We start from the raw sequence: 16095 nt of genomic DNA, 5'->3' as shown, positions 1-16095 counted from the left end.
AACCTGCCCCTCCTTAAGTCACACCACCTTGGACCCCCTGAAGCTTGGGACAGTGCATCCTGGAAGCAGTGCCCCACTTTAAGAAGGAGTTAAAAGTCAATAAATATTGTGCTGTAAGAAATGATGAGCAGGAAGAGTTCAGAGAAACCTGGAGGGTCTTACGTGAGCTGATGATGAGTGAGATGAGCAGAACCAGAAGAACATTGTACACAGTATCATCAACATTGAGTGTTGACCTACTGTGATGGACTATATTCTTCTCACCAATGCAATGGTACAGAAGAGTTCCAGGGAACTCATGATAGAAGAGGATCTCCAAATCCAAGAAAAAAAAAGAAAGAAAGAACTGTGGAGTATAGATGCTGATTGAACCATATTATTTCTTTTGTTTTGGGTGCTGTTGGTTTTTTTTATTTCTTTCTATTTTGAGGTTTTGCATCACTGCTCTGATTCTTTCTCTTGTAACAGGATTAATGCAGAAATAGGATTAATGTTATTATGTGTATATATATGTGTGTGTGTGTATATATATATATATATCTATAGGTATATGTATAGAGATATATAGATATAACCTATATCAGATTACCTGCTGTCTAGGGGAGGGGGGAGGGAGGGGTGGGAGGGAGAAAAATCTGAAATTGTAAAGCATGTATAAACAAAAGTTGAGAACTATCTATACATGTAATGGAAAAAATAAAATACCTCATACATAAAAAAAAAGTCAATAAATATGTGGGCAAAATGTGCAGACAGAGAAAGATGCAGACCATAGAAAGTCTCTTTAGTGACAAGAAGGATTGAGGTGCACCCTCAGAAGAGGATAGTAATGTCAGGACTCCTACATCCAAAGCTTCCAAGAAAAATATGAATTGGTCTCAGGTCATAGAGGTGCTCAAAAAGGACTTTGAATATAAAGTAAGAGAGAGAGAGGGAAAAAATGAGAGTGATGCAGAAAAGTCATGAAAAAAGTCAATAGCTTGAATAGCCAAATGGAAAAGCTCTCTGAAGAAAATAATTGCCTAAGAATTAGGATTGAACAAATGGAAGCTAGTGACTTTATGAGAAACCAAGACACAACAAAGCAAATCCAAATGAATAAAAAAAATAGAGGGCAATGTGAAATATCTTCTTGGAAAAACAGCTGACCTGGAAAATAGATCCAGGAGAGATAATTTAAAAATTATTGGATGAAAAATCATGACCAAAAAAGAGCTTAAATAACCACTCCTTCTATACGGGCAAAGGTATTTGGAATTAGATGTCAAGCCAACTCTTTCAGAAACAATGCCAAAATAATTGGTCTCATCCAAAGAGGCCAAGTTATCCGCTGCTATAATTGTGGACTAGGTTGCCACAGAAATACCAAATGTGCTAGAGGGGAGAATCTGTCATTAGTTTATCAGAAGCTGATCTTCAGTGGGCCAATATCAGGAATCAAAGACAAGGTTAGGAATGAGTATGAAAATAAACTTTGGAGAACTTAATACATGCCCTAAAAACTTATTCCCTTATCATAGGACCCCATGCATGAGTGAGAGTGAGGACTCAAGGTATAAACTATCTTACTGAGCTGAACAGTGTATTTTGTGTGACAACTGTATTCCAATCATTTCATGAAGGATATTTGTAGCATATACCTACATAGCCTATGCAAAGGTTAGACCTCTATGGATTTGGTGAGAAGGGTTTTTATTTGATTTATAGTAGAGTGAATTTCCAGTTCCTTAGGGAATTTGTAGGTGTCAGCAAGATAGTAACCACCATGATTCTTGTGGGTCCAGACCTGGTAAACACCTCTGGGCTTTTAGCATTGCTTGGTACCAATTCTAGCATGTTCAAAGTAGAAGACTGTTATCAGCTATGAGCTGGGGCTCAACATTTGGATACTGAGATGATCAATGCTTCTTGTGCAGAACCTTACCAAAAGATAGTGACCAATGGTCACAGAGGACATCAAAGGAGCAGCAAGTTCTCTGCTCCAAGGCTGTATCCAGAGAAATTGAACATTGGTAACTCTCCAGTGCTTGAGGAATATGAAGGAGAAACATAGTGCAAGAACTGGCATGTTTTCACTGCATGAATGCAATAGGTAGTGTGTCCATGGAACAGTACTCATCTTTTTGGAATAATTCTTAGAAACTTGTCCTCTATAATGCAGATGTCCTGATTCACCTGAAATGACAAGTGTTAGCCAGAGTAGCATGAAGTCTGGGAGTCCATATTTCTTTATGGTATGGGGAAAGACTGGGATGATTCAGGTATATACATTATCAGCCATGGGATAAGAGAAATACAGTAGACCAATAAACCATGCCCCAAGTTCAAGACACCCTGGACTGTTTGTTAGGCACCTAGTGTTTTTCAGTATTTCATTGGTATAGTGGTTATTTCATTGGTATAGTAGGTATCATTAGATTTCCATGGTAGAAGATGATAAGGGCAATAATGACTGCCATCTTTTAGGTAGGATTTGAACAGTTTGGGTTCATGGCCCAAGGAATTTCTAAGGGAGCCCACCACTTTTTAGTCCCCCACAGAGAAAGTAATAGGTCATATCAGCTACTGTCTAGATGATATCACATTTAGAAAGTCTTTGGAAGAACACAAGAAAAGGCTCCTGAAAGTTTTAGATTGGCTAGCAGTGGTCTAAAACTATCACTTGGCAAGGGTCAGTCCTGTAGCACCCATGTGAAGGGGGGCAATCACATTATGATTCACCAGTGAGTGAATACTGAGGTAAAAAAGACAGAAGCACTGATCAGTTTCCCATGTCCATTTTTTTTTTTTGAGATGGAAAGGCTTCTAAGATTTATCAGCTACTATCCATGCCCAAAAGGCTATAAAACTGTGCATACCCCTTGACCTAGCAATACCACTACTAGGTCTATAGCTCAAGGAGATCATTAAAAAAAAGGGGGAAAGGACCCACATATACAAAAGTATTTATAGCTGCTCTTTTTGTTGTAGCAAAGAATTGGAAATTGAGGAAATACCCATCAACTGGGGAATAACGGCTAAACAAGTTGTAATATATGAATGTAATGGAATACTATTGTGTTATAAGAAATGATAAGCAGATAGATTTCAGAAAAACCTGGAAAGACTTACATGAATTGATGCTGAGTGGAAAATGAGCAGAACCAACATGTACATGCTATCAACAACATTGTGTGATGATCAACTGTGGTAGACTTAACTCTTCTCAGCAATACAATGATCCAAGACAATGCCAAAAGACTTATGGTGAAACATGCTCTCCACATTCAGAAAAAGAACTATGGAGTCTGAATGCAGATTGAAGCATTCTATTTTCACTTTAGTTGTTGCTTTTTTGTTATTGTTCTTGTTTATTTTTTCTTGTTTTTTCTTTCCTTTTGTTCTGATTAATATGGAAATATGTTTAACATGATTGTAATGTATAATGTATAACCTATATTAAATTGCTTACTGGCTTCGGGAGCAGGGAGGGAAGGGAAGGTGAGAGAAAAATCTGGAACTCAAAAAATAACTTTACATGTAATTGAAAAAAATTAAAATAAATAATTGAAAAAACAAAAACCACAACACACACATACCACAAAAAAAAAAAAATAAAGAATGCCATCATCACACAACTTTTCAGTGAGCTCACTTATGTATATATAGTTGGGAAGAACTGGAAGCAGAAAAACAATAAAGGGAAATCTGGCTTGAGTGTTTGACACCATCTGGAAATTGTTGAGATGAGAAAGGAGAGTAGGCCTTCAAGGATTTAGTCAACTGTTTCTTGAATGGTTCAGAATTAGTTTATGTAAATCCAAGTGAACACTTTGTGTTACATCCCGATGTCAACATAGAGAGCTTGGAAATGGTTTCATACCAGAAAGGTGACCTCTCCCCACAAAGAAGCCCACTGGATTTGTCGGAGAATTCCCTGACAATGAGATGTTGTCCCATCTAAAATCTGAGTCCTTCGATTTAAAGAGCACTTTTACTGATAAGTTTTGAGGTTATATATTATTTTAATTTCAAACATGAACAAACACAACCCCCTGAAATCTTTTGACCAGTACTAATTTGGAAGCTGTTGCCTGCCAGACATGTTGAGGTACTCACCAGTTTAAAGTTCAAAAGAAGACAAATAGATGCAGATCACTCTCTTTTGTAGGCCATGTGTATCTGAAACCATGGCATTCTACAACACCAGTCAGCCTAGTCTATTAAGCAAGGTACTGTGCTCAATGCCACATGCTAGAAGCTGGGTCACCAACCCACAAAAGTGTGACTGAGAATCTAGGACACACATTGGAGTAGAAGCTGAGATTGAAAGGATCCAGTGGAAAGAGGGGTTTGTAAACAATAGTTTTGAGTAGATAAGGGACCCAGGTAGTTACTCTGAAACTGAATCTGTGTGTGAGGGGGGTGCTTCATAAAAATAAATATGAATCTATGAACAAAGAAAAACATTTTTATCTTTGTTGTTTTTTTCTTCTCCACAACAGTTCAGGAAATAGTGGCAAGATTATTTCTTTCAGAATCTTTATCCATACTACTAAATAATGCAGACTTCAACTTAATTGGACAAATGGTCCCATAAAATCCAGCCCTGGAAGATACCAAAACAAAATAGATACATTTTGTATTAGAGTTAAAACAAAGGAAGTGGGACAATAGTGCCCTGTCTCACTTGCCTATTGGCATATTTGAAATCAGCTTCAGAGGGTTTTCCATGTCAGGAAGAACATGAACAAAGGAGTGGTACTTAATATAAGAAAAGTGGACAACTTTGTTCATTGTTAGATTTGATCTGTTTTTTAAAGTGTCATTTCTAGATGAGATAATGTGGTATAAGCTCATTTATTGTGGTTTTATGTTCTTCCTGTGCCACCCTCCTCTCCCCCCCCCTTTTCCCATACCATCACCTTTTCTTTGCATTATGTATGAGCCAGCATGCATAAAGGACTAGCGTGTACTTTTGAGAAATGTCGAATTAAAGAGGTTAACTTCACACTTAGTGGATCTCCACAGTGGTGTCTAACTGGTAAACATTTCGGTTACAAAGACTTCATTAGTATTCCACAGGAAATTACCTTTTTTTCTTTTTTAAAAAAGCTTTTCCTAGACAGCTTCCCAATTCTACTATTTAGTATGATTTACTTAATTTAATCTACTATTAAGTATGGTTTACTTAATTTAATTTAAGAGTATGTCACCTCAACTGCCTAGAATTTATATAATCTCAAATCTCGGGAGAAAATATTTTTATTATAGTCTTTTGACATTTTTATTATAACTTACATAATATTCAATCATTAAAAGAAACAGTTGGGGGCAGCTAGGGGACACAGTGGATAAAGCACCAACCCTGGATTCAGGAGTGCCTGAGTTCAAATCCAGCCTCAGACACTTGACACTAGCTATGTGACCCTGGGCAAGTCACTTAACCCCCATTGCCTGCAAAAAACAAACAAACAAAAAACAGTTTATTTTAAACCTGGCTTATTGTTTGCATTATATAAGAACATAACAGGAACCCTAGAAACAAAAAATGTATTCTCTTGTTTTGATGATATGCTTATTGCTTCTAACCCTAATTCTTCAAACACTCCTCTGACTCTATGACATAATCACATCACCCATTTCTTGATTAAAATAAATCTGTAAAATCTATTCCAATCAAATATGAAGCTTTTGTGTACTATGTCTTATACAAGGTGCAATGAGAGATGCCTAAGAAAGAGAGAAGGTCCAGATACTGTCCTCAGAGGAGTTACAGTCTAACATAACAATTAGAAAGAAAATAATAAGATATATGAAATAATTAGAAAACAAATAAGTGCTGTCTATTTGGTACTGATTAAATATAATAGTTCAGAGAAGGGATAAATGAGTGTTTTTTAGAGTAATCAGAGAAGTCTCCAAGGAGAGTGTGACATGGGAGCTAGGCCCTAAACGAAGAGTATGATTTAGAGATGGAAGGGAGGCAGGAGGAGGAGGAGGAGGAAGGTCATGGACAAGGGAATCAGCAGACCCTTGGTAGCACAATGAAGAGACCAATCTGAGCAGTGTAGAGTTTATATTCAGAGTGGAAGGAAGATTGGATAGATAGAATGAAACTAAATTATACAGACCCTTCAAAACCAGATAGAAAAATGTAAATTGGCTATAGAAAACAATAGGAGTCATTGGAGTTTTTTGAGCGAGGACTAAAATTATCAAGGTTACAGTTTAGGAAAATTAATATGCTTGTGACATGCAGGGTGGATTGGTTGGGGAGAGACCAGAGAATCTAATTACATCAATCCAATTGGGCCATCACCAACCATCTTGACTTTTGTCTTGCCACTGGACTCCAATGACTATGGAAGAGAGAGTGCTGCTGATGACTTCACTTAAAAAAATTCACAAGAAAGTCAAGACATCACCCTCATGATGTCATTGGTCCTCTTGGAGAATGAAAGATGAACAACAACAGCAACCTCAGCATGAAATGATAAGAGTCCATGCAAGGGTGATAGAAATCAAAAGGAAGGGGTGAATCCAAGAGAGATTTTGAGTGAATAAGCAAAAGAACTCAGGAAGTAATGGCAGGCTTTTTAAAAAGCAGCTACAAGATTACTAATAACTATTTGCTGAATTGAATGGGATTAAACTCTCGTCCTAAAACTTCTCTAATTAATGAGGCTCCATTTACCTGGTGCATCCCTACCATTAATATGTTGTCTGTTCCTGGCACACACTCCTTCCATAAGCTATTAGAGATAATGTATGTAAAGTGCTTTGCAAACCTTAAAGTGCTATATGTGAATGCCAAGTATGACTGTTATTTCCTCTCTAATCCAATTCAGACCCAGAGTTCATAGTTCCCATTCCAACTCACACATTTCTACTTTCCCCCTTTCTATTGTTCTCTATGAAATCCACTTCATTTGTGAAGAAATACCACTTTAGACTCATCTTGTTTCTTATTACCTCTAACTGTGTGCCTCAACTGAAAACTAGCTGTCTCTTCATTAAAGGCTTTTCCTTTTCTACACCCTTCCTTCTGGCCCTTACTTCTCCCCATTCCTTCCCCCCTTTCCTGCCCTAGAAAAAAAAGGTTTTGATTTCCCTTTTGCTTCCCAACAGATTTCTCTATTCACACAACAGGGATGCTATTCTTAAATGAATCCTGAATTTAATTGAGTAGTTAGGTGTGAATACTAAGTGAATGGCTTAAGTGCATGAAAAATATGACCACGGAATACGTAGATAGAATGAATGAATATAGAAGGGGAGGAGGGCCAGAATGAAAAAGTAAGAGAATGGCTAAAGGAACATCAGGAGGGGTATAGGATACCAGGGTCAGTAAAGTCCTATGTTCTTTTAACTTCTCTGGGCTTCAGTTTCTGCAACTGTAAAACACGGAAGCTGAACTAGATGATGTCTAAGTTCTAAATATCACCTATGATATAAACCTGAGGGATTATTTTTACAATTATTTCTTTATTTAGAATATTATTTTTTTTTAATCATGAGTTCCAAGTTTGCTACTTCCCTCCAATCCCTCCCCTACCCACTGCGAATACTAGCAATATTATCTCAATTACAATACATGTGAAATCATGGAAAATGTATTTCCATATTAGCCATGTTGAAAAACAAAACAAGAAAAATAAAGTTTAAAAAAAACATACTTCGGGGCAGCTAGGTGGCGCAGTGGATAGAGCACCGGCCCTGGATTCAGGAGTACCTGAGTTCAAATCCGGCCTCAGACACTTAATACTTACTAGCTGTGTGACCCTGGGCAAGTCACTTAACCCCAATTGCCTCACTAAAAAAAAATAAAAAAAAAAACAAAACAAACAAACAAAACAAACAAACAAACAAAAAAACATACTTCAGGCAGCTAGGTGGCACAGTGGATAAAGCACCAACCTTGGATTCAGGAGTATCCGGGTTCAAATCTGGCCTCAGACACTTGACACTTGCTAGCTGTGTGACCCTGGGCAAGTCACTTAACCCCCATTGCCCTGCAAAAAGAAACCCAAAAAAACCATACTTCAATTTGTACTCAAAATTCATTAGTTTTCTCTTTCTCTCTGCATTTTTCATCATGAGTCCTTTGGGATTATCTTGGATCATTGCATTACTGAGTTGTCTTTCACCACTGATCATCAGAACAACATTGCTGTTGCTGTGCACAATGATCTTCTGGTTCTGCTCATCTCACTTTGCATCAGTTCATGTAAAACTCCCCAGGTTTTTCTGAAACCATCTTGCTTGTCATTTCTTTTTTTTCTTTTATTTTTTTTGCAGGGCAATGAGGGTTAAGTGACTTGCCCAGGGTCACACAGCTAGAACATGTCAAGTGTCTGAGGCCGGATTTGAACTCAGGTCCTCCTGAATTCAGGGCCAGTGCTCTATTCATTGTGCCACCTACCTGCCCCTTGCTTGTCATTTCTTATAGCACAATAGTATTCTATCACAATAATATGCCAGAACTTGTTCAGTCATTCCCCAATTGATGGGCATCCCCTCAATTTCCAATTCTTTGCCACCACTAAAAGAGCTGTAAAAATATTTTTGCACATATGGAATCTTTCCCATTTGCTTTGATCTCTTTGGGATACAAACCTAGTAGTGGTCTTGGTGGGTCAAAGGGAATGCACAGTTTTATACCCCTATGAGCATAGTTCCAAAATGTTCTCCAGAATAATTGGATTAGTTCACAACTCTGCAAATAGTACATTAGTGTCCCTATTTTTCCATATCGCCTCCAGCATTTGTCATTTTCTTTTTTCTACAGGGGTCCTTAATCTTTTTTGTTGCCATGTCCCTTTGGCAGTCTGGTGAGACCTATGGATCCCTTCTCAGAATAATTTGAAATGCATAAGATAAACTACATAGGATTGAAATATAGTTAACCAACTATAATCAGAGAAGGCTCCAAGGAGAGTGTGACATGGGAGCTAGGCCCATGTCCATGAACCCCCAAGTTAAGAACACCTGATTTAGTCTAACACTTGGTTTTACAAAAGAGAAGACTCTATAAGGGTTAATCCTACCTATGAGTAGAGTGAGTGAGGAGCTAAACCAAGTTTCCAAGCCCATACTTGATACTATGACTTAATCACATTGCCCAATTCTTGTTAAAAAAAAAAATCCACATGGACTATATTCTTCTCACCAATGCAATGGTACAGAAGAGTTCCAGGGAAATCATGATAGAAGAGGATCTCCAAATCCAAGAAAAACAAAACAAAACTGTGGAGTATAGATGCTGAATGAACCATACTATTTCTTTTGTTTTTGGTGCTGTTGTTTTTTCTATTTAGAGGTTTTTCATCATTGCTCTGATTCTTCTCTTATAACATGACTAATGCAGAAATAGGATTGATATGATTATGTGTATATACATATACATATATATAAAACCTATATCAGATTACCTGCTGTCTAGGGGAAGGGGGACGGAGGGGAGGGAAGGAGAAAAATCTAAAATTGGAAAGCCAGTATAAACAAAAGTTGAGAACTATCTTTACATGTAATGGGAAAAAAATAAAATACTTTATTAATTAAAAAAAAAGAAGAGAAAAAAAAACAATTTTAAAAATCCATAGAATTTCTTATCTAAGCATCGAGTTCATTATATGCCAATGTTTGATCTGCTATACTATTGTGTTCTACACCTTAGAATGATGTCTAATAACTCACATTTCTATCACTCATTAAGGTTCACAAAGAAGTTTCTTTCCAGGATCTCTGTGAGTCTTTTCCTATTATTATCTTCTCCATTTTAAAGGTGCAGATACAGAGAGGGCTAAAAGCTTGTCCATAGTCACACAGTGAGGAATGAAAAGCACCATGTCTCAAACCTGAATACCCATCAATCTTTGTCCACTCCAGGAAAGTACTTTTCCCAATATTGCTATACTTGATCCCTAGTCATAACTTACCCTTAATGGAATACTGCTGTCCAGCCTGGATGTGTAGTAAACTTTCTCTTCCCTCATCTGGAATTTTCACCTTGAGCTCAAAGAGATTGCTTTCATCCTATTGAATGTCACTTGTCATCAAGACAATTCACCAAATGAACTGTCAGTGATATTAGCCACAAGCATTTTGGGAAGCAACAAGAGTAACCAAGTTGATCACACCCTTTAACCCAGGCATTCCATTGCTAAGATTACATGTTTTAAAGGGAAAAGAAAGCCTAGCTGTACAAAAATAATCATAGTTACTTGATTTGTAATAACAAAAAAGAAACTGCTTTGATGTCCAACAATTGAAGATTAGTTGAATAAATTAAATTGTATCACTGCAATATTATCATGCTTTACCCTTTGATACAGTAATACCACTGCTAGGGCTATATCCCAAAGACATCCAAAAAATAGAAAAATACCTATTTTAAAAATATATAGGGGGTGGCTAGGTGGCGCAGTGGATAAAGCACCGGCCCTGGATTCAGGAGTACCTGAGTTCAAATCCGGCCTCAGACACTTGACACTTACTAGCTGTGTGACCCTGAGAAAGTCACTTAACTCCCATTGCCCCACAAAAAAAAAAAGAATAAAGTTTAAAAATATATATATTTATAGCAGCTCTTTTTGTGGTGACCAAGAATTGAAAATCAAAGGGATACCCATCAATTGGCTGAAGAAACTGTGGTATATGATTGTGATTGAATATTATTGTGCTAGAAGAAATGACAAGTAGCAGGCAGCTAAGTGGTGCAGTGGATAAAACACCAGCCTTGGATTCAGGAGGACCTGATTTCAAATCCGGCCTCAGATACTTGACACTAGCTGTGTGACTCTGGGCAAGTCACTTAACCCTCATTGCTCTGAAAAAAGAAAGAAAGAAAGAAAGAAAAAATGACAAGTAGGATGATTTCAGAAAAACCTGGAAAGATTTACATAATGTAGAGTGAAGTGAACAGAACCAGGATAACGTTGCACACAGTGACAGCAATATTGTTCGATGAAGAACTAGGAATGACTTAGCTATACTCAGCAATACAACGATCCAAGAAAATCCTAAAGGACTAATGATGAAGCATACTATCCCCCTCCAGAGAAAGAACTGATGTTGATTGAATATAACTGAAGTGTGCTACTTTTCACTTTCTTTTATTTGAGTTCTTATGCAAAATGATTAATATAGAAATGTTCTACATAATTGTACATGTACAACCTATATCTGATTGCTTACCACCTCAGGGAGAAGGGAGGAGAGGGAAGGGGGGATAGAATTTGGAAGTCAAAACTTTGAATAAAAATGTTTAAAAATATTATCATGCTTTAGAAAGAACAAATATGAAGTGAACAAGGTAATATGGAAAGACCTTTGTAAAGCAAAGTAACATTTACAGAACCAGCGCTTAATGCACACTGATTTTAGATATATACTGAGACAAACAGATAGAGAACCTTCTTTGGACTCAGGATGGCCCAGGGTTCGAGTCCCACTCTGCTTATGTATCAGCGTCTCAGGTAACTCTTCAAAACTGCAGAATGCAGAAGAGTAGCTCATCTGCTAAAGGTAAAGGTAGTTTGTGCTTATAGATATATGCATTTTTTGTTTTGTTTTGTCCATGTCTGAGATTTCATCAGGGTAAGGGAGTTCCTGATTAGTAAACTCTTTTTGCCAATGCAGATCAATAACTGTTCTGCAATGCATAATCATAAAAAGTTACCTGAGACTCTGAGAAATCAAGTGACTGGCCCAGGATCACATAGGTGGTCTATGTCAGAGGTGAGGCTTGAACCCAATCACCCTTCTCTATCCCCTGTACTATGCTACCTCCTATCTATGTATTTGTGAGAAGAGAGAAAGCCAGAGGCAACAGAACTTCAGCTAGATTTGGAAAGAAACAGAGCAAACACATTTTTGTTGTTTATGAATTAATTTGGTTATTCTTTATTAAACATTTAGGGTTTTAAAAACAATTGTCCTTGTTTTGTATGTCTATTTGATTTTTCTGTCTTTGTTAATGATCATAGTATCTTCATAATAACTTTTGCAAGAGCTATTGTGTTGGTTATTAGTTACTAAACGTTCATAATAACTTTTTAAAGTTGGTATGGAAACAGTACAAAACAGTGGTTACTGGATGCTTTATCAGCTTGTAGACAGCCATTGGTCATGACCCTAACACGCTCAGCCCACGCTCCCTTCTAAGAGAACTTGCCAGGTCAGCAGATGAATTCATCTAACTATCCTTTTTTTTTTTTTAATGCTTACTGAGCTCCTACTGTGCTTTGTGCCAGTTGCACCAAGACGAATAAAACATGTTCCCTGCCCTCATGAAGTTTACATAGTGTTTCTCAGAGTGTGATCCCCAGACCCTTTCAGTGAATCTATGGGGTTAAAGCGATATACACATATGTGGGTGTGTTTCTATATACATCTATATACATATACACACACACACCTAGCTGCCCCCTCAATAATTTTTAAGAGTGTAAAGGGGAGGGGGCAGCTAGTTGGCAGCTAGGTGATGCAGTGGATAAAGCACTGGCCCTAGATTCAGGAGGACCTGAGTTCAAATCCGGCCTCAGACACTTGACACTTACTAGCTGTGTGACCCTGGGTAAGTCACTTAACCCTCATTGCCCCACCAAAACAAAACAAAAAAAAAAAACAAAAGAGTGTAAAGGAGTGAGAGCTCCAGCATGGCCCAGACCATAGCCCAACTTCCCTCCCTCTTGCCTTGACCCTAGCTATCTACTCCACCAGTGGTGAGCACCTGCATTTCCGCCTCTCTGTTTCCCAGTCTGGCACTGCTCCTGGCCACGCCCTGTGGTTGATGCATCACCAGATGTGCTAGAACTCACAGACTACAACTTTAAGCAGTGTGTGACCCAAATGGGCAATATCAGCCTCATGCTGGTGAAGTTCTTAACACCCTGATGTGGATTTTGAAAGAGACTTGCTCCAGCATATGAAGCTGCAGGAACCAGGCTAAAAGCAATCGTTCCTTTAACAAAGGTTGGCCACTCCTTTAACTCAAAGCACATATCATGATAAACATAGAATCATATAGCAAACATCTGTAAGGAAATATGACCATCTACTCTGAAGACATTCAGAAATGGTGAAGAATCAAATGGGCCTTTCAACAGCCCATAGAATTGTCAGTCATCTGAAGAAGTAGGTAACCCCCCGACTTTTGTTTCTCTCATGATTCCCAAAGAATTCGAGAAGTTCATTAGGGACAAAGCTGTTTCTGTAGTATGTTTCTTTTTAAAATTTCCCCCCCAATTAATATAATTTAAGAACAATTTTTAACATTTGTTTGTTTGTTTATTTTTTAGTGAGGCAATTGGGGTCAAGTGACTTGCCCAGGGTCACACAGCTAGTAAGTGTTAAGTGTCTGAGGCTGGATTTGAACTCAGGTACTCCTGACTCCAGGGCCAGTGCTCTATCCACTGCACCACCTAGCTGCCCCTAACATTTGTTTTTAAAATTGAGTTCCACATTGTACACAGTATCATCAACATTATGTGTTGATCAACTGTGATAGACTTGATTCTTCTCAGCAATACAATGGTTCAAGATAGTTCCAAAGGACTCATTATGGAAAATGCTCTCCAAATCCAGAAAAAAAATTCTTTTTTGAGTTTTTTCCTTTTTGCTCTGATTCTTCTTTCACAACATGACTAATGCAGAAATATGTTTAACGTGATTGTACATATATAACCTATATCAGATTATTTGCTGTCTTGGGGAGGGGGGAGGGAGGGAGAAAAATTTGAAACTAGAAATCTTATAAAAACAAATGTTGAAAACCATCTCTACATGTAACTGGACAATAATAAAATATTTTTATAATTAAAAAAATAAAATTGAGTTCCAAAGTCTCTCCCTCACTCCCCATGCTTCTTATTGAGAAGGCAAACAATTCAATATAGGTTTGTAGTATGTTGCTTCAAAGACATTCAGTGACTCTTACTAAGTGTTCCTAAAAGCAGCTATCAACTTGAGGGGAAATTGTGACTTTGCATACACCAATGTTGATGCTTTGGTGAACAAGTGTGATTCTAAGAGAGAGGACATCACTTTATTCTTGCCTCCATGTATGATTAACAAGTTCAGGGAAAACACTATGAAGGACAGAGAAGGGAAGATTGGCAAATTGTTTTTTAAAAAATCATCTAAGAGAACAACAAAGACAATGAAGGGCAAGTCTCTACCTGTGGATGAGATGAGATGAATGCAAAGGGGTCCAACTACTGGAGAAACTGAGTCATTAATGATAGTGGCACAGAAATTCCCAGGATCTGGACAGAAACTTAGTTTTGCTGACGTTAGCTGCAAAACTTTTAACCGTGAAGCTTCTGAATTTGTCTTATAAAGGCTCCTTTTGTTGCTATCAAAACTGGGAAAGGAGAGAAATGTGTCCCCGTGATGGGAAGACCTTTAAGCAGTTCCTGCAGAATGACTTTGATGACAGCCCAAGGAGAGACCTGAAGGTTGAGCCCAACTACAGAGAATGAGGGGGGTCCTGTGAAGGTGAATGTAGCAGAGGACTGATAAAATTGTGAATACTGGTAAAGACGTTCTGATAGAATTTTATGCCCCTTGGTACAAGAACCTGAAGCCCAAATACAAAGAGCTGAGAGAGAAGCTCACAAAGATGCCAGTTTATTGTCGTAAAAAGAGAAGCAACAGCCGGTAAGGTGCCTTCTCCATGGGAAGTCAGAGGCTTCTCTACCATCTACTTTTCTCCAACCAGTGATAAGCAAGAGCCACAGAAATATGAACATGACTGAGAAATTCGTGTCTTTGTTATTTCTATGCAGTGAGAAGCTATGTATACCCCTGTAATCCAAGAGAAAAAAAAAATCTAAGATCTCTAAAGTAGCAGTGAAAACAGATCACTTTGTAGGACTCTTTTACAAGGGACAGGCCAGTGTTTCAGGGAGAAGAGGAAAATGTGGGTGCTGTTTGAATCCTGGTTAAATTTCCCTAAGCGGTTTCTTTAGGTGCACTGTTGTTTGTTTGTTTTGTTTTGTTTGTTTGTTGTTGTTTTTTGTGGGGCAGAGGTTAAGTGACTTGCCCAGGGTCACACAGCTAGTGTCAAGTGTCTGAGGCCAGATTTGAACTCAGGTCCTCCTAAATCCAGGGCCGGTGCTTTATCTACTGTGTCACCTAGCTGCCCCCTTAGGTGCACTGTTAATGCAAATTCTAGGAAGAATTGATGTTTGTTTCTACTGGGAAGGAGGAAATTTTTGTGCTGAGGGAATATTATAGGAATGGGGAGGGGAAATTGAGTTGGGGTTCATTTTCTATTTTTTTTTAATACATTTAGAACACTGACAATAAATGAACTCATTTTCTTTTCTTTTTTTTTTGGGGGGGGTTTTTGTTTTTTTGTGAGGCAATTGGGGTTAAGTGACTTGCCCAGGGTCACACAGCCAGTAAGTGTTAAGTGTCTTGAGGCCAGATTTGAACTCAGGTACTCCTGACTCCAGGGCCGATGCTCTATCCACTGCGCCATCTAGCTGCCCCAAATGAACTCATTTTCAAAAGAAAGTAAAGGGGTTCTAAGACCCAAAGGTTTGAGAACCACTAATCTAGCATATAAGAACACTAGTTTTCATTAAAAGCCAATCTGCATATGTGTAAGGTAAGACAAGCTTATATTTTTGCTGGACTAGATGGCTCTGGAATTCCCTTACAACTCCTGAGAGTCTATGATGCTGTGACTTCACAAAAATTCATGTTGGCCATCCAGTAGGGATTTAAGGAAGCCTGATCTTCCCTAACATAAATGGGCATCCGACTCAATGATTAGCATCATCAATAGTGGTATTCTTTTTCACATGCAGAAGAAATCTACCTATTAACAGATTAACAAAATCTTACTGGCCAAAGCCTAAGAACTGTTTTTTGTTGTTTTTGTTGCTATTCAGTTGTTTCAGTTCTATTCCACTATTCAGGACCCCTAGGAACTGCTTAGGAACATTTAAAACCAAGAATAGTGTCAAATACCTTGAAAGAGCAAGGAGGGTATCAAATGTCAATTTATATCTGAATTAAGCCAAACAAAATGTACTCAGAAAATAGATATTTGAATCATTAGAAATTTAGCATAAAAATGCTTATAGCTGAATATAATTAAAT

General features: G+C 37.9%; 1 pseudogene; it reads left to right on the top strand.

Moving 5' to 3' along the window:
• The first annotated feature begins 1765 nt into the window (after positions 1–1765).
• LOC122753779 lies at positions 1766–14741 on the top strand (annotated as a pseudogene).
• The last annotated feature ends 1354 nt before the right edge of the window (positions 14742–16095 follow it).

This window comes from Dromiciops gliroides, chromosome 1 (assembly GCF_019393635.1).
Source record: "Dromiciops gliroides isolate mDroGli1 chromosome 1, mDroGli1.pri, whole genome shotgun sequence".
NCBI lineage: Eukaryota > Metazoa > Chordata > Mammalia > Microbiotheria > Microbiotheriidae > Dromiciops > Dromiciops gliroides.
The sequence above is the reverse complement of the archived record's forward strand: the minus strand, read 5'-3'. Positions and strand labels throughout refer to the sequence as shown.